We start from the raw sequence: 19,462 nt of genomic DNA, 5'->3' as shown, positions 1-19,462 counted from the left end.
CAAAGGAATTTATTTTCTTTGGAAGTTATTACATTATCGTCCAAAGCCTCCAGTATAATCAGATTGTACTGATTTAAAAATTGTTCAGTTGGATTAGAGAATAGTTTTTTATAGTACTCCTGGTTTCTCAGTTGTTTGTGTGCCTCCATGAGGTATATATCTTTGGGCCAAATGACCATGTTGCCTCCTTTATCCGAATTCCTAATTATCACGTCATCCCATTGTTTCATATCCTTTAGAGCTTGTTGTTCTTGTTTCGTGAAATTCATGGTGGTTGGCTTGATAGGAAGTTGGGCTATTTCCTTGCTTACTATTTCATTGAAGACTTCGATATGTTTAAAGGTAGATAATTTTGGAACATATTTGGACTTGTTCTTAATGTTCATTCTCCAATCTTGGTCAATTGGTTTCTCACCATCATCTAATAATGTGGCATATTCTTCACTGTTCCAGATAGGATCCTGTATATTGCTTACATCAGTTGTTCCTCCATGTTTCATATATTGTTTTTTTAGAAATACTTTCCTAAGGAATAATTGTAGATCGTTGGTGATTTCGAATTTGTCTAGTTGGTTTGTAGGGCAGAAAGATAGGCCTTTTGCAAGGATGTTTTTATGTTCACTGCTAAGAATCTTAGTAGATAGATTCACAATTTGCATTAGGTCATCCTTATTTGAGAGAAGGGGCTGGTTGATCTCTTGTATGGTTTCCACCTTTTGTTGTCCTGTTTGTCTTTGTTTCTTTTTATCTTTGGTTTTGCCCCTACCTCCTCTCCTGGTGGTTCTCCTTGGGAATTTGGGCCATCCTCTAAAAAATCTTTCCTTTTTCGTGTATCTTGTCTTGTCCTCATTTGTGTTGAAGTGGAGGGTGTTATAGATTCATTATCAGTAGATTCTGATTCACTGGTATCTACCTCTGATGCTTCGCTGTTAATTACATGTGTCCTAGGTAGATGAAGTGTGTCTTTTTTTGGCACATCTTTATTAAATTTCCTCCCCCACTTGTATACTCTTTTATTTTTAAAATCATTGATATCTCTGGTGAGTTTGGTTTGTTTAGTCTGTTTGATTTCTGCTTCATATTTATCTAATTCGCTTTGATATTTTTTATATCTAGCATCAAACTCACTCAGAGTCTCATAATTCTTAAGTTTGTCATTAAATTCTTTAATTTCTGCTTCGAGTATATCATATTCTGAGGTGTCATGTTTAATGAGTATCCTCAATAATTTATTCGAGCATTTAGAGAGTGCCTCCTCCCAGTGAAATGCTGGAAAGAAATCAGAGGAATTATATACCCCTCAACATCCAGAACATTATGGGACAGGTCATGAGCCTGATTGATACTGATTCTCAAATACTGTTAAATCAGAAAATATTTTTAGGCAAATCATAGACATAGCTCCAGAGAAGTTTAAATTAATAACATACACTGGTATCTTGAAAAATCTTGATGGAAAACCTATTGAAGTTATAGGTTATATATGGCTAAAAATCAAAATTGGGAAAATGTCCCTGCAACATCCAGTTGTTGTGGTTAAAGCAGCAGAAGAACAGTTTCTTATTGGGAAATAATTGGTTGCATAAATGGTGTTGTATGGTCACAGGTGAATACACCAATCAATTATTAACGGGTTAAATATTATACTAATCTAAAGTGTTGTCATATAATTGAGCATAGACAGGATTCTGTTGAAATTCATTTTCGGAACAGTCAAATACCTGAGATGAAAATCCTACAAAATCAGGATTTTGGCATGCAGTTATATATGTGTGACAATGTAATTCAAGTTAACCCAAAAGAGATTGCAGGTACTTTGGTGAAAGGTGATGTACTATTTATTTTCATCATCTAAAGTATCATACTCAGTTTTTAACTGATTTAAAAAAAATAGATCATGAATTGTTTATTCCTCTTCAAATTAATGATATTGGAAGGCTAAAACATGCAAAACTTGCCCTTAATAGAGAGCATAGTTACATTAGTAGTTGCTTATTAAGACAATTGGAGTATCTAATGATAATTAGGAATCTTCCACCTTATGATCAGTGGGTACATGATATTGATGGTGATGTTACAGACGAAGCTGTTGTAGCTAAATGATTGCTGTCTGTCTCTCTTGGAAATAAGACTGCCAGACATTTATTTTTGGTTTTGGATGAGCCAAAATATCAAATGTATATTGGAAATGATTTGGTACACCGCTTTGCTGTTAAAATTGATTTTACCAATCATATTTATTTTTAGTTTTTTTAGTTTTTCAAAAGAGCTTTATTGACCAACATATCGAAAATACAGAAAAAAAAGAGCAAAGAATATACAAGACAGATATCAGTAAACATCCATGTTACAAAAATGGTCTGAATATCCAAATAAGTGATTCAAGAGAACATGGTGATCTTAAGTGTTAATCAGGTTATTATGGGATAAATTAATAATTAAGCTTCTCTGTATTGTAGGATGAAACTTAGGAGTGAAATTCAAATGCAAAGAGGACTCATAGTTGCTCGTTTTATTGTGTTCGCTGGTAGAGAAGGGGGGAAGGGAATGGAAGGGATGGGGAAGGAAGGGAGGGAGAAAGAGAAAACGGTACTATTACCTTCGTTAGTCTGTCGTGTTAGTCGCGGGCGCACTCTATGTCTCCAGATTTAACTAGGGGTCAGAGGCCAATATATTGGGTTTCCACTCAGTGTCATATCTCTCCTTCCAGTCTATCCAAACAAGTTCAAATAAGTCTGAGTTGTTGAGTTTATAAAAGATGTCCTTCTCCATGGTATAGATATACGCCATAGTATTGCAGACTGCGGACCATCTAGGAGGGGACTCCTTTTTCCACGCAGATGCGATGACATGTTTGATAGTAATGAATAGGTATATACAAATATATAAGAGATGTTTGGGTAGAGTGTGGACCCCTATGTGTAGTAAGGCTATGGCCGGGGATTTAGGGAAAGATATACCTAAATTGGATAGGACTGAAAAACATTGCTGCCATAAGGGCTGAATTACAGGGCACTCCCACCAAATATGCAACGCGTTGCCTCTCTGGCCACATCTCCTCCAACACTCGGGAGATGCGCTCGGGAACATTTTTGCCAACCTATTAGGGATATCATACCAGTGGGATAAGAGTTTATAGTAAGTTTCATATAACATTGTGCAGTGAATGGCTTTCTGGGTAAGAGAGAAGGTTCACTCCCATATATGAGGGAGTACTCGTGTCTCCAATAAAGACTCCCAGTGCGCTAAATGGGCTGGAACTTCGTGACATGAGGTTCCACCAAGTAAGGAATAATGAATGGATAGAGGTCTGCGCAATCTATCTCCTTGGCCCCAAATAGTCTCCTAAAGGGTCAGAGGGTGGGCAAGACTCGGACTGAATCCCCAGCCATTTAGGTAGCTCTTTATTCTATGAAAGTCGAAGGGCAAATACGTTGGGGTCGAAATGCTAGTACTAATGTGGGAGAGTTGCTTAAAGGAGCCCTGAGAGGCAGAGGACCAGAGGTCCGAAACAAGGTTGACTCCCAGTTGTATCCATTTATTAGGGTGAGAGTCCTTCAATCCCGAGAGGAGGCCCATCATAGAGTGATAGGGGAGGGGTGTGGGGCATTGTGAGGTTGGTGCCTAATCTTGTCTCAAAAATCTAGACATTCACGGATCACTGGGTTGATCAAGTCCAGTTCTCTACGGCAGTGTGGTGGGGTCCAGATTAGGTCTCGCAAACTAATAGAATAGGGCAAGGAAGCTTGCTCAATGGATCTCTATTTAGATTGGGAGTGTTTAACTCCCCATTGGGACACATGAGTGAGCATTGCTCCCTCGTAGTATCGGAAAACCGACGGTGATGCTATACTTCCAGAAGTTTTAGGGAGTTGGAGAATTCTGCACGCCACTAAGGGTGGTCTGTCCTGCCAGATATATTTTGTTAGCCCACTCTGAAACTGTAAGAGGATGTGCTTAGGGATCCTGATAGGGAGACATCTAAACAAGTAAGTAAGTCTGGCAAGGAAAGGCATTTTTAATGCAGCTACCCTGCCCATCCAGGATACATGTGACAGATTCCAGTCACTCTTTAGGGAGCGAAGTGAAGAGAGGAGAGGGAGATAATTGTCCTTGATTGTCTGGGGGAAGACAGCTAGACAGTTGAACTCCCAGGTGCAAAACAGATTTCTCTGTCCAGGTAAAATTAAAGTCTCTTTTTTGGGAGGCTAACTGTTCACCTGGGAAGCCCTGCATGTACACCTCCATTTTCGAAAGGTTCAACTTGTAGTAAGAGTGGGCACCGAAAGAAGTTAGAATCTCTAAGAGTTTGGGGATGGACTGCGTGGGGTCAGACGAAAAGAGGGTGAACCAATCATATATTTTACCCCCCAAACTATATGGATGACATAAAGGTTTTTAGATATGCTCAACAACTGCCATATGCAATGATTGTACAAGTTCAAAATAATGTAATTATTCCAGGGGTGGAAATCAATTTCCTCTTTTTCTGGATGTTAAAGGGGGGCAAGAAATTCAAGACTTTGATGCTTTGATAAATATATGTCAAAAGATCCAACAATTGGGCATAACTGTTACTCAGATGCCATTGGTCAATATTCACCAGATGCCATTTACCATTTTGGTAAATAATGTGATGCCCCATAGTATATGCTTGGAGAAGAGTACTATAGTGGGGTTTGCAATATATTCTGAGTATTTCACCTCTGATCTTACTAATACTGTTATAGGGATATTTTACAGAAGAGCAGATAGTGGAGCAATGTTTCCATTCCCAACCTGAAGGATTGTTCACAGTGCAATCTGTATACCCTTTCAAGGAAAATGAAGGCATATGTAAGATTACAGAATCTGAGATTTTATTTGATCAAAAACTCTCTGATGAAGAATCAGAAGGATATGCAAAGTAAGAGAAGAAGGGGGTAAATATGATTACTAAAGACTTATCTGTACAGCTTGAAGAGACATATGAGATAGGTAAACCTGAAATTTTCTCCTGGATTTAATGAAATGGTGGAGGAACAGATTTCTTTGGCAGATGGGTGTTCTAATGAAAGGGAATGCCAACAATTAAGAAAAATCTTAATGGAATTTCAGGAGATATTTGATATATTCTTAGGATTCCAACTGATCCTAAAGCAACTCCAGTATATGTGTGACAATATCATCTACCATTGGCCTCCAATGAATCTTTAGCAGATATTATTAAGAACTTGGAATCAAGAGGTATTATTAAACCAGTACATAGTCCCTTTAATACTCCTATTCTTGGAGTATTAAAACCAAATGGGCAATGGTGGTTGTGTGCTGACTTGAGACAGCTTAATAAGCGTGTGCCTATGTCAGGATGGCCAGTCCCATACATAGATCAATGTCTTGCACAGATACAAGGATTTAAAATCTTTACAACCTTAGACTGTGCACAAGGTTATTGGACTGTCAAGGTGTGTGAGGAGGACCAACCTAAAATTGCATTCTCATTTGGTGGAGAACAGTTTACCTGGGTCAGGATGCCTTTTGGATATATTAATTCAGGACAGGAGTTTGGTATTTTTATGCACAAGGCTATGCCTGATGCTGCTGAGAGGGGGATATTTTGGTATGTGGATGATGTATTAATCAAAAGCTCTACTTTTGATAAACACTTGGAAGAAGTCAGGCATGTACTTAATCAATTGAAAAGGGCAGGTGTAAAACTCTCAATTCAAAAAGCTCAATGGTGTAGAACTAAGGTGAATTTCCTTGGTCATGAAATAACTGCTGATGGTTTGAATCCACAGAAAAAGAAGGTTTAAGCTTTATTTAAAACAAAGAATCCAACAAGTATTAAAGAACTGAGATCCTTTCTAAGTATAGCAAATTACTCTAGGAAATGTATTGATAACTATGCTGAAATTATTAAACCTTTAATTAGGCTATTAAAGAAAGGGGAGCCTTGGGCTTGGACAGTAGAACAAGACCAGGCAGTTCAAGAGTTAAAGCTAAGGCTTACTCAAGCCCCTTGTTTAGCCTAGCCAATAAAGGGAGAACCATTTTTCTTAGAGACAGGATATACAGATCTTACCTCAAGTGTGGTTCTTTATCAGTAATATGATAAACAGAATAAGATCATTGCATATGCAAGTAAGGCCTTATCTCCAGTGGAGATCAAATTTAATGATTGTAAAAAAGCATTGTTTGCAACAGTTTGGGCCTTACAATATTTTCGGAGTTACATCAAAGGAGAAAAAATTATTGTATAAAACTGCTCATCAATCTTTACAGTATTTACGCAGTGATAAAATAAAGGCAGGAAATCTATCTAACAGTCACATTACATCTTGGACCTTGGCTTTGCAGGGTTGGCCTTTGGAGGTTCATTATGCACAGAATAAGAAAAATTATGTTGCACAAGGACTAGCTGAACTTTATGATTGCTCTGAACAGGATATAAAGGAGGAAACTTGGGAGGCTGATTATATGGATGATTACATATTCTCACAACATAAGGTTTATGAGGAAATGTTTTGTCAACCACTACCTAAGGTATATGTTGATGATTGTGCTTTTCATACCACTGAAAATGGTGAAAAAAAACTTGTAACTGGAGCAGGTATTGTGTGGGGTAGTGATTATCACATACAACCTGTTTATTGTTTGGGCCCTAAAAGTAGCCAAATGGCTGAATTAAGCGCTGTGCATAAGGCCATTCAAATGGCAGTAAATCAGGGATTTTGTCATCATCACAGATTCAGATTATGTTATGTTGTTTTGTTGAATACCTTCCTGTGTGGAAGCGTAATCAGATGATGAAAGCCCGTAACAAGCCAGTTAAACATGGAAAGATTATACTTGCTATTGATGATATTGTTATCTCTAATTACCTGATTGTCTTTTGGAAGAAGACAAAGGGTCATTTAAAGATGCATGGTATTGATAAGGAAGGAAATGATTTAGCTGATACAATGGCTAAACAAGGTGTCCTAGAGGGGGAAGTTTTTGACATTGAACACCTTCTTGGTATATGTCAAATTGCAGTGGTAACCCGTCACAAAATAAAGAAGGATCAAGAGCTATCTGCAGCGCAATTAAGTCAGGATGCACCTAACGAAGATTTGATTACCAGTCAAAAGGAGGATCTTGCTGTGAGTAAATTTTACCTTTTTTTTTTTTTTTTTTTAAATATTTTTTATTGAGGGTAAAAGAGTTACAAATATACAGTTTGCTTGATTACACAGAGTAATATATAAAGTCAGGAAACTAGAAAAAGAAAAAGAAAAAAAAAAAGACACATGCTCTTGCACCTGACTACTACTGGAAATACAAAGATCTCTTGGTTCAATATACATATACATAAGTTTGGAGAGCAAACTGAAAAGCTACCCTCTAATTTTGTCCCTCATAAACAATAGAGGCCACTTTTGGACCTCAAATAATGTAACTCATGAAACTGAGGGTTTTTGTATACGATAGACCGCTCTTGGGTATATAATGGACAAACGCACCTCCTATGCCTGCCAGGGCCTCAGAATTGCCCAGAAATCTATAGAAACAGAGGAGGGCAAATGATCAATTATGAACATTAGTAGGTTAGACAACTTATACAGAAGTAAAAATGTTTTATATAATCAACATCTATTGGAGAACATTTGTCAGGAGGGGCACCATAGCAGGATAACTGAAACTTAAACCAACTGCACCTAAGTTATTAGTTAGGCTGTATATGTGGTACCACCCCAGGACTGAAAAATATATTTGGATAGCTACATATTGAGACTTAGTAATAGGGGGCAGTGAAGTTACCAGGACCTCCCCCAGGCTCCTAAAATATATTAGTTAGAAGAAAAGTGGCGTGGGGGGGGGGGTGGGGGGATCAATCATAAACAAGTGAGAAATATAGCCCCTCTAGATTACAATTGGAAGTGACGAACAAGACTCTAAGACCTAGATTAGAAGTTTAGGAATTCTAAATATTGACTTAAAGGGAGGGGAAATAACTCTATATGAAAGGAAGCACTACCGCTAGGAGTCAGGGCCAAGAATTACGTACCCCACTGCCTTGGCCACTGACAGCAGGGCCGCAAATTGTACTATCCCGATAAGTGGTACCTCCCCGGTAATAGCTATGCATGTTTACTTTCTCAACAGGTCAAAATAAGTGTGTGTGGGAGTGACAGGTAGAGCAATTCATATTCATATTTTGTCCTTGACATTAGTCTCCCCTCCCTCTTCAAGTGTCACCCCATTCAGCCTGAGGGTACAATGTAATCCAATAGGGGGCATTCTGAAGAAAATAAATCTCTTATTGAATTCAGGATATACTATATCTTAACTGTGCAATCTATGCTGCTCTAAGAAGAAAAAAAAGAAAAAATGGGCTAACTTCTATCTGAGATTGTATAAGCGGTGCAGTTATATACCATCTACCCAGCACATATGCAATCCTCAACATCTGACTAGTAACAGAGATAAAACTAATGTAAAATATTGTGCCAGTATGAACGTTACTAAGATAATCCTTTCTAATATGAAGAAACTATATACAATATAGTCTGAATTGTAATTTACAGAATGTGGATAAACTCAACACACTTTCCTGCAATGGCATAATGTCACACATTCATTGAAAAAAATAAAAAGAATAAAAAGAAAAAAAAACCCCATTGTACCATGTTTACATAGGATTGCAATATGCAGCGTGATAGCAGGACAGCAAAATAGGAAAGGTACAGGCCACATCTAATTGTCAGCTACAAAACAACAGTTATTTAGTTCTATCAGATACTACAGAGCTATGGCTAAATAAACAGTGAGGAGCCTATTATAATATTAATATTAATACGGGGAACAGCTTTATCTACACTGTGCAGTACCATTCTCTTTTAAAATCTGGATTGATATTTTCTGGATATAGGCGCTCAGCTGTCTAGTGAATATTTACTCAGAAATTGCTACTAGAACCTCCAACATGACATTATAAATCTTAAAGGCACAACATACTCATCTGGTTAAAAAGCATACTAAAAGTCTCATAGGCATTATGTCCCAAATTCTCCAGACTCTAGCTCAGAAGCCTTCATGTATGAGAATATAAGAGTTACATATAAAGGATAGCGTTAACAAGCAGAGGAGTAGTCAGCATCTCAAGATTCTCATAGTCACCATTACCCTACGCCTGTACTGTCCAGACGGTGCCGATAACTGTCTATGTGTAGGGCCTTTATACTGCCAAACCAGGGAGTGTTCAGCCTGGAGGATCCTGCAGCAACAGCTTCGGCAAAGAGACGCATCAGATTTTTCACCCTCAGGGTGTATTGGCTCTCTGTCTCATACGCCTGTGGTGTCCCCGCTATTTGTTGGCCCATACGGCCTGATATATTTTCTCCTAGTGGGAGCTGAACACCAAGGGTCAAAGACAGCGGGTAAGCCCCTTTCTCCATGAAGACCCACCCGTCTGTAGTTGAACCGGACCAATTCTTAGGAGGTAGCGCTTTCTTCCCCCATTGTGGTGTGGACAGAAAAGTCCCTTCCTTGTCTTGAGGCTCGGCTCTATCCCACCATGCAGCTGACCGGTCAATCAAATCTCCAGCAAGCAGGGGCTCCCCAGGGGAATGCGTCGCATCTGATTTAGTCTTACTGCTGTTATCACATATAGGTAAATCCACTGCAGGGACAGTTAATACATCTGTTTCCTCACCGGGAACTCCGTTTATAGGCTGCTCAGCACTATGCGAAGCCACGACTCGCACTGCTGACACTTTTTGAATTAATGCAGTGAGCCTCCGATCCAGACACACAAAATGGTTATGTAGCATTTGGAGTACCTCTGACTCCCATCCACCTATCCCCTCCATGTTCAACTTCTAAATGGCCTTTTTTCATGTATGCAGGGACTCTTGTATTCAGATCTATCACTGATGAACTTGCTTAGTTCTGTGTACTGCCGTGTATGAGCTGGCTGGTGTTTTAAACGGTATATGTACCCCAGAGCTACAGATCAGTGGGGGAGAGAAGAGTTATGTAGCAGTATCGCTGGGGAAGATGGCGGCTCGCGCCACAAGTTCAGGTCCCTGCTAGCAGTGGAGGAATAGGTGCGGCAAGACTTTAGCCCTGTGTAAGTAGCTGCAGCGTGTGGTCTTCTATTTGCGCTGTCAGGTTAGCATATAGCCGAGGCCGGATGAGCAGTGACCCAGGTATGTGACAGGACGTACCTTTTACTGCCACTGTTATGGGTCTGAGTTCTCTGCCCAGGTCCCGGCTGCGATCGGTTACTGCGCCCTTCTAAGCCACTGCAGAGCCATCTGACGAGTGGTACTGGGATAGAGGCTGCCCAGTAGAGCTCCAAATCTCTCCTTATACAGGGCGATGCAGGCTTCTTTGTGTCCCTTAATGGAATAGTTCCGGTGCTTGCCCAGGGGGTGATCGGTAGTTTTCAGGCCAGGGCCTCTAAATCACAGCGTGTGGTATCGTATCCAGCTAAATAAGGGTATGTAGCTGATAGTCGCCTGCTCTCAGTAGTATTGTTGTAGGGTATTATAAAAAAGAATAAAAAATAAAAAAAAGGAATATATTTATGGCCAGAATTATAGTGATTAATTAAATTTGATTTGCAGAGCTACAGACACACACGTCTGTTCACTCTGCTGGTTAGCTCCGCCCCCCAAATTTTACCTTTTTAAAGAGGATCATACAGTGTGTCCAAGCCAGGAGAAAGACTGCACTGAAAATGAGGAACTTAAGATCTTATTTAAGTATAAGGGGCATATTTATTAAGCTCTGTATGGAGCTTAAAGCCCCGTGTTTCTGGCGAGCTTTCAGGCTCCCCAGAAACACAAGTTATGAAGTCTTTAGACCGCTGCTCCATAACCTGTCCACCTGCTCTGAGGCGGTGGACAGACATCGCCAGAAATCAACCCGATCCAATACGATCAAGGTTGATTGACACCCCCTGCTAGCGGCCGATTGGCCACGAATCTGCAGGGGGCTGCATTGCACCAGCAGTTCACCAGAACTGCTGGTGCAATGATAAATGCTGACAGCATATGCTGTCAGCATTTATCGATGTGCGGCGGACATCATCCGCAATATCGGATCATGTCCGCTCGCACATTAATAAGTAGGCACCTAAGTCTAAATTTAGTCTTAAAGATGGTTTGTTAGTTTGGACAACTAATAATGGATCTATACAGTGGGTTGTTCCTACTTCTTTTAGAGGTCTTATGCTGCAGCATGCCCATGACGCACCAACATCAGGTCATCGGGGGGAAAGAATTACTTATGAAGTATTGCGTGATTATGCATATTGGCCACATATGATGAAAGATGTTCAGACTTATGGTCAGGGGTAACAAGATAGTAGGTAAAGTAGAACTAATGGTAACTACCTATAGGTGCCAAATATTTTTTTAATCAACAAGCACCTGTTAGGGGGGCAATATAGCACAAAGGAGACTCATAGATAAATGAATTACAAAGTCTGTAACAAAAAAAGAGTGCTTTACCCCTGCAGTTATTTAGGAAAAAATCTCACTGAATAATACAGGAATGATATTTAACCATTTATACTTTATCTTTATTGGTTTAATTATTCAATTATACACATTTAAAAATACTTAAACTCTCTAGATATCAATATATAGCATAGATGTGTGAATAATACCTCTGAGAATCATGTATCTATATGTGAAACATTGTATTTGGTTTGTATAAAATCAAGCAGTCAGATACAAACATTATCTTTTGTAGCCGGCTATTAATAAATTCAGAAATAATGCTGTAACAAGAGGACCTGTTAATATGTGGGATATCAGATTATGAGATTAAAGCTAATACTCTATCTGTAATTATAAAGTCCTTGCTTGCACAATCAACTTTAGCACAGCTGTTCAGTGTAATAGATTCTGTCTGCTTAAAATCTCTAGATATTAATATTTAGTATAGGTGTGTGAATAACACCTCTGAGAATTATGTATCTAGATATGAAACATTGTACTTGGTTTGTATAATATCAAGCAGTCAGATACAAACAATATCTTTTGTAGCCGGCTATTAATAAATTCAAAACTAATTCTGTAACAAGAGGACCTGTTAATATGTGGAATGTCAGGTTATGAGAGCTATCTAGCTAATATTCTATCTGTAATTATAAAGTCCTTGCTTGCACAATCAACTTTAACACAGCTGTTCAGTGTAATAGATTCTGTCTGCTTAAAATCTCTAGATATTAATATTTAGTATAGGTGTGTGAATAACACCTCTGAGAATTATGTATCTAGATATGAAACATTGTACTTGGTTTGTATAATATCCAGCAGTTAGATACAAATAATATTTTTTGCAGCCGGCTATTAATAAATTCAGAAATAATGCTGTAACAAGAGGACCTGTCTGAGGAAGCATGAGCGAAATACGTGTCAGGGGTCTGGCTTCAGAGAGTTCATACTCTCATTTTTTAACTGTTTACTCTCTATGATAACTGTTGATTGCCAATAGCTTGTAAATGTGTGTTATAGTCTGAGATCAGATATTGTTCTATGTTAGCGAAACAAGTCAAACTTTAAACTAGCCCCTGCTATAGAAGGGGCTTAAGCAAACAGAATCTATTACACTGAATAGCTGTGCTTAAGTTAACTGTGCAAGCAAGGACTTTATAATTACAGATAGAGTATTACCTAGATAGCTTTAATCTCACAATCTGACATCCAACATATTTACAGGTCCACTTGTTACAGCATTATTTCTGAATTTATTAATAGCTGGCTGCAAAAAATATTGCTTGTATCAAACTGCTTGATATTATACAAACCAAGTACAATATTTCATATCTAGATACATGACTCTCAGAAGTATTATTCACAGATATATGCTATATATTGATATCTAGAGAGTTAAAGTGTTTTTAAACGTGTATGATTAAATAGTTAAACCAAAAAAGATAAAGTATAAATGGTTAAAAATTGTTCCTATATTATTCAGTGAGAATTTTTCCTAAATAATTGCAGGGGTAAAGCACTCTTTTTTGTTACAGACTTTGTAACTCATTTATCTTATTGTCAGGGGTGTTTGCTTTGTTCACATTTTCAACCAAATTCTCCAACCCACAGGGCACCTTTACAAAGAAGAGGTATGTCTCTCCCATGGTCCAAATTACATATTGACTTTGTAGGGCCCCTTACAAAGACATCACATGGTAATCAATACATGTTAGCTGTTACATGTATGTTTACCAAATGGGTGGAGTGTCTTCCATCCCCTAATTATAGGTCTGAAACAGCTGATGCTGTATTAATTAATCATGTTTTCTCTAGGTTCGTACTTCCTCAGAGAATTGAGTCTGATAGAGGTACTTATTTCACAAGTGAAGTGATGAAAAGAATGTGGTCTTTCCTGGGGGTGAAAAGGAAATTACATATTTCCTACCATACTGCCTCGAGTGGTGGAGTTGAATGGTATAATCAGTAAGCTGTAAATATTCTGAAAAAGTTTGTGAAGGAATTAGGGAAAGATTGGGATATTAAGTTGCCTCTGGTACAGTATTGATGGCTATTAGATCCACTCCTAGTACTGTGACAAAAATGTCTCCTTTTGAACTAATGACAGGTAGAAGGATGGTACTTCCACAACATTTATTGTATCGTACTCAGGATCAGAGTCTGATCAATGCAACAACAACCTATCAATATGTTGAGAATTTAAGAAAGCATTTGCAACAAGCATTTGCCTTTGCTCAGAAAAATCTTGAGAAAGCCGCAATATGTGCAAAAACATATTATGACATGAAAACCACAAAGAAAGAATATTAGGTGAATGATCAAATTTATCTTTACAATTTTCTTAGAAATCAAGTTAGAGAGAAGTTTTTCCCATCATGGAAAGGGCCGAATGTCATTATTGATAAGCTTTCACCTGTGGCATATAAGATTTTGATTCCTACAAGTGGGAAATCAATAGAAAAGTAGGTACACATTAACCAATTGCATGCTTGTCACCCTAAGTCAAAGTTTAAACTAGAACGGGAGAATAATCCATATACAAAAGAATAATTTACTATGGTTATTAAAATGGCTACTTTAGAATAAAAATTTGTATCCTGTACTTAATATGTTTTTATCCCTATTACAGATAACATAGTAACATAGTAACATAGTAGATGAGGTTGAAAAAAGACTGAAGTCCATCGAGTTCAATCTATACAAATCTAAAATATATACAAAAAGCTCCAGTTAAGCTTAAAAATCCCACTAAAATGTGACCCATTTAATACCAGCAATCATATCCATGAATTTTGTTTATAGACAGAAATATATCCAAATAATTTTTAAATGTATCTAGGATATGGGCATTCACTACCTCCTTTTGTAATGAGTTCCACAATTTTATTGCTCTTACAGTGAAAAAAACGTTTCCGTTGCAGGAGATTAAATCTCCTTTCCTCCAACCTTAAATTGTGACCTCTGGTCATAAACAATTTTCTTGGAATAAACAGATCTTCTGCCATCTCTGTATATGGGCCTTGAATATATTTATATAAAGTAATCATGTCACCTCTTAAGCGCCTTTTTTCTAAAGAAAACAGACCCAGTTTAGCTAGCCTCTCCTCATAGGTTAAATTCTCCAATCCCCTTCTTAGCTTTGTGGCCCTTCTCTGAACTTTTTCTAGTTCTGCAATATCTTTTTTTGCAATTGGTCCCCAGAACTGCACTCCATGCTCAAGGTGAGGTCTTACCAGGGCATTATATAGTGACAGAATTATGCTTTCCTCCCTTGAGTCAATGCCTCTTTTAATACATGCTAGTATCTTATTAGCCTTTGAAGCTGCTGCCCTGCATTGTGCACCCATCTTTAGCTTGTCATCTATTACTACCCCCAAATCCCTTTCCTTCTGTGTTTGGCTAAGTCTTGTCCCATTTTAATAATATGTTGCCTGCTTATTTTTACTTAAAAAAAATGTAGAACCTTGCATTTCCCCGTATTAAATCTCATTTTCCATTTACCTGCCCATACTTCTAATTTTTGCAGGTCCCTTTGTAACGAAAGTTCATTCTGCGCTGACCTAATGACCTTAATTAACTTAGTATCATCTGTAAAAATAGAGATGTTGCTATTTAATCCTAGCTCCAAGTCATTTATAAAAATATTAAAAAGGAATAGGGCCCAGCACTGATCCCTGGGGTACTCCACTGATTACCTTTGTCCAATCTGAGTATGATCCATTTACTACTACTCGTTGCTCCCTATCTTTTATCCGTAAACTAACATTTTCAGCTATTCCCAGTCCCTTAATTTTGTGCATTAATCTCTGATGTGGCACTGTTTCAAATGCCTTTTAAAAATCTAAGTATATCATATCAACTGATTCCCCTTTATCTATATTTTTACTTACTTCCTCATAGAATCTAATTAGATTAGTTTGACATGATCTATTTCTCATAAAGCCATGCTGATTAGAACTCATAATCTTGTTAACACGAATATGATCATCAATATAATCCCTTATAATCCCTTCAATAAATAAAAAATATCACCTTCCAGTTGGGTTTGGATTGATGAGATCCAGGATGTTGACAGTTATCTGGATAATCCTGTTTCTGTTCCAGGGTGTCTCGGTTGAGACTCATGTACAGCCTATGATAGAGCCTGGTCTATCTTCTGGGATCATGCTTGAGGAATCACCTGGTTCCCTGATTACCAACCTTACCAACTGGAAAGTTTTCTCCCGAAAGATATTCATCAGTCTGGATCCTAAGGTTAATATTAAAAATATTTTGATGTTTCCAAAGTTGAATCATCAGAAATAAAATCTTGGTATCAAGAACATTTTAAAAGGATCCAGTCTACTACTAAGGAAATGTTTGGGCAGTTGCAGAAGTCTTTTCCTGGTGGATCTTACCATGTACAATCACGTACCAAACGTTCACCTGGAGTTATTGCTGGACTAGTTGCAACATCCGTTATCGGTTTTTCAGCTGTTACTGCCACGGCTGTGTCTAATTCCATTTCCATCAGTAATTTGAATCATGAAATGCCAATTTTTCGTGAACAGATGGCAACCATGATGGAGGTTTTAAAAAAAACAAAAGGAGAGTTTGTCAGATATGATGGAGATTGTTAATGATACTGTTGTGACTACTAATTTGCATTAAGGTCTTTCCATCTGAGCTATAAAGGTTCAATATAAGCATGAACTAATTCAGAATGAACTGTTAAGTTTTTTGGACCCAGTGGTGTATTTTACAGGAAACTGGTTTTGAGAGATCCAAAGTGGAATTAAGTGTCTTGTTGAGGAATGTAATTCCATTATATTTTGTCAACAAGGACATTATAAGAACAATGCTCTTAAGATCTTATGGAAAGGATGTTGATGAAATGCAAATAAACATTGCTTTTGATGCTGGTTCTGCTTTGCCACTCTACATTAATCCCAAAAACATGGAACTTTGTTTTCTAATAAAGGTGCCACATATGTCATTTAATTATATTTATCAATTGAAAATTGAACATAATGTGGATACTTGGAAAAATAATATACGTGTCAAAATCTAAACACCAAGTGTAGTGGCATACCAGTCCCATACATCCAGCCCAGATTTGGTTCCCAAACTTGAAACTTGTGTTAAGTTTAAGGATCATAATTATTTATGCCCTGGTAAACCTTTCTTAAATGATGCTTCAAAAGCACTATGTGGTGTAAGGTTTATGTCACAGGTTCAGGAATAATGTGAAGTGACAATGACTAAGACTGATGAATTTGCTCAAACTAGAGCTGAGTTGGTAAAAGATAAGTGGTTAGTGATTACAAATCTGAAGAATATGACTGTTACTTACATAATGCATGGTGGGGTTTATACAATACCAATACCCTATAATGTGATGCTCATACAGGTACCTAAAGATCACCTTGTTACCATTGGTGATGTTACTCTTTTTTATATTGAGTCTTCAGTATTAGAAGGTGAAGCAGAAGTGGTAGACACCTTTAAAGGTTGCGAGATTCTTATAGATGCTGTGTTAATGTATCTCCTTAATCATAAACCTAATCATACTGTAAAGATGAACATCCGCAAAGATGATTTATCTATTTGTGATTTCATGTATCCTACATTTAGTGGCTGGATGTATCCTTTTAACATCTGGAACCAGACGATGGATGCCATAATGTCCATTTTTGATATATTGATTTGGAATTTTAAGAGGGGAAAATATCCTCCTCCTCTTAGTCTTCAGATGGTTGACCATAACGATCGCCCATATAAGACTGATCTAGATTAATCTCATCCATACTAGTCGGGGTAAGATAGTCTAGATGAGGGGAAATATGTCATGAATTTTTCATGACACAACAGACTCCATCTTGTTGTTTTTTTTTTTTTTTTTTTTGCTTAAGCTTACTTGTGGCTCATCTATTATGACATTTAATTTTGTTTTTCTCAGTCTTGCTGACTGAGAAGTTTTATATCAATATGTTTTTCACTATTCAAGGTAGTTTACTTGCTTAGGCTCCAGCTTGTCACTTATTTCTGTAAATAAATGTAAAGTAGATTTTAGTCTAGGAATGTTGGGGTAAACATAAATAAAATAAGTATTTTTCTTAAATTTTTACCTTATATGCGGGAGCCATCTACTGTTAGAACAATAATATTTCATCTAATTAATTTTATGTTAATGATTAAAATATTATAATTAATGATTCCTCTTAGAATAGAGAATGGTGATATATAGGGTCTATCCCAATGGGAGGGATTCGTTTTTCCTGTATTTTGGAACTGGTCAAATCATATATGGAGTTGGTAATTTGCTAATCAACTACAGAGGTCCGAGACCATTGGATTATAACTGCTGAGGCTTGTTTAGCCTATTCGGTCAGACCTATGACCTGACAGCTTGATTCCTACTTACAAAGGGGGAAATTATTTCCTTTTGGTGATGTATGAAATTAAGTCACCTTAAATCTTAATGTCATTAAGATTTACATCTCACATTTATTTAAAATATCTATGTATATTTAATCAGTTAAACTAATTAATTGTTTTTTAATAGCTATGTGGTTTTGATTATTCCTACCACCTGGTCTTATCAGTCGACAATAACGCTGGGTGAATTAGGAATTGTGATAAATTATTATCTGACGGTTTTTCATGATTATTAGTTTACCTGATTCCCTGCAATTACCTTGAAGGGTTTATAACCAAATATTTAGTTTTTATTATCGAGCCAATTGTTGTGTTATTTTAAATATATGTTTTAGATATCTTTATAGTTTAGTTTCTGTGTCAATTCTGTTTTTCACGCTAGTTGGAGTTATTATGTAATTGCTTTAATTGATTATTATAGGATTTTAGTTTATTTCTCTGTATATATTTTGATTGCTTAGTTACCATCAAATGATTATTATTTTCCAATCAAAATCTTTTTAATAAAGCTAATTTTTGTTTATTCATCTGGTGTCGGTATAATTAATAGACTTATAGCAACCAAAAGGATTCAGGTTTTATGTTTATTATCTTTAACAAGTTATAAGAAAGTGTGTCATAAAAAATTACATGCATTACTCCTATAAACCAGTTCACATAATATACTTTTATAGATAAAGATAATATTCATAACAGTGTTCACTGTTACCGTATTCACTGTTACAGTGATCACCTTATTATACAGAAAACATTTGTATCTTCTTTATTAGGAGTCTCTATTCATACCAGATTATGTATGGTATTGCTCCAAAACCACATATGAAAAAGCAGACACTTCTCTTTCAACTGATGGGTCTTGGAGGTTTGTAGCTGCTATGGGAGTTGAGATTGAGTGGTTTGAAGAACTTTCATCCATACAGCACCTTTGCAGCTACACTGAGCTTCCAGTTTCTGCCCGTTTGCACAACATCAGCACTCCTATGAAGCCTGGGAGTGCCTCCCTCTAAGCCACCAAGATCCCCCGCCTGTAGTGAGGGGGACCGACAAAAACAGCATTTGATTGGTGCTCCCCTGCATGATGAAAAGGGCTCGTCATGTGCACACATGCCACAATGTGCATGACGACTATAGTCCCAAAAGGTCTGTGGTAATAGAGCAATGAGACTAAACTTAGTAGTTGAACTCTCTCAAGTACTTTAATCAGCACCTTGGTAAAAGTTTAGTCTTGCTATCCAGATAAATATAAAATTGCATAAGTTAAATGCAGATCTTCTGATAAGGCAAAAATAAGCTACTCCCAGCTGGTAACCGGCCATAGAACTAGCCACTGAGCTGTTGTTCCTTCCTGGCAGACTGCTTCTCTTTCTGTTTAGATATTCTGATAGCATAGGAATCCAGGGTTAAGGAAATCTAAATCAGACAGTCTGGGTCAAGGCCTCACAGGGAAAAGCAGCACAAAATCATTAAACAAAGTCCACAAACAAGCTACGGTCAAGGTAAAGTAATAAATCAAGTCCGTCCAAACAAAGGGTTAAACAAAAGAGTAGTCAGGAGAAGCAGAAGTCAAACCAAAA

Source organism: Bombina bombina, chromosome 1 (genome assembly GCF_027579735.1).
Source record: "Bombina bombina isolate aBomBom1 chromosome 1, aBomBom1.pri, whole genome shotgun sequence".
Lineage (NCBI taxonomy): Eukaryota > Metazoa > Chordata > Amphibia > Anura > Bombinatoridae > Bombina > Bombina bombina.
This window is presented reverse-complemented; position numbering follows the sequence as displayed.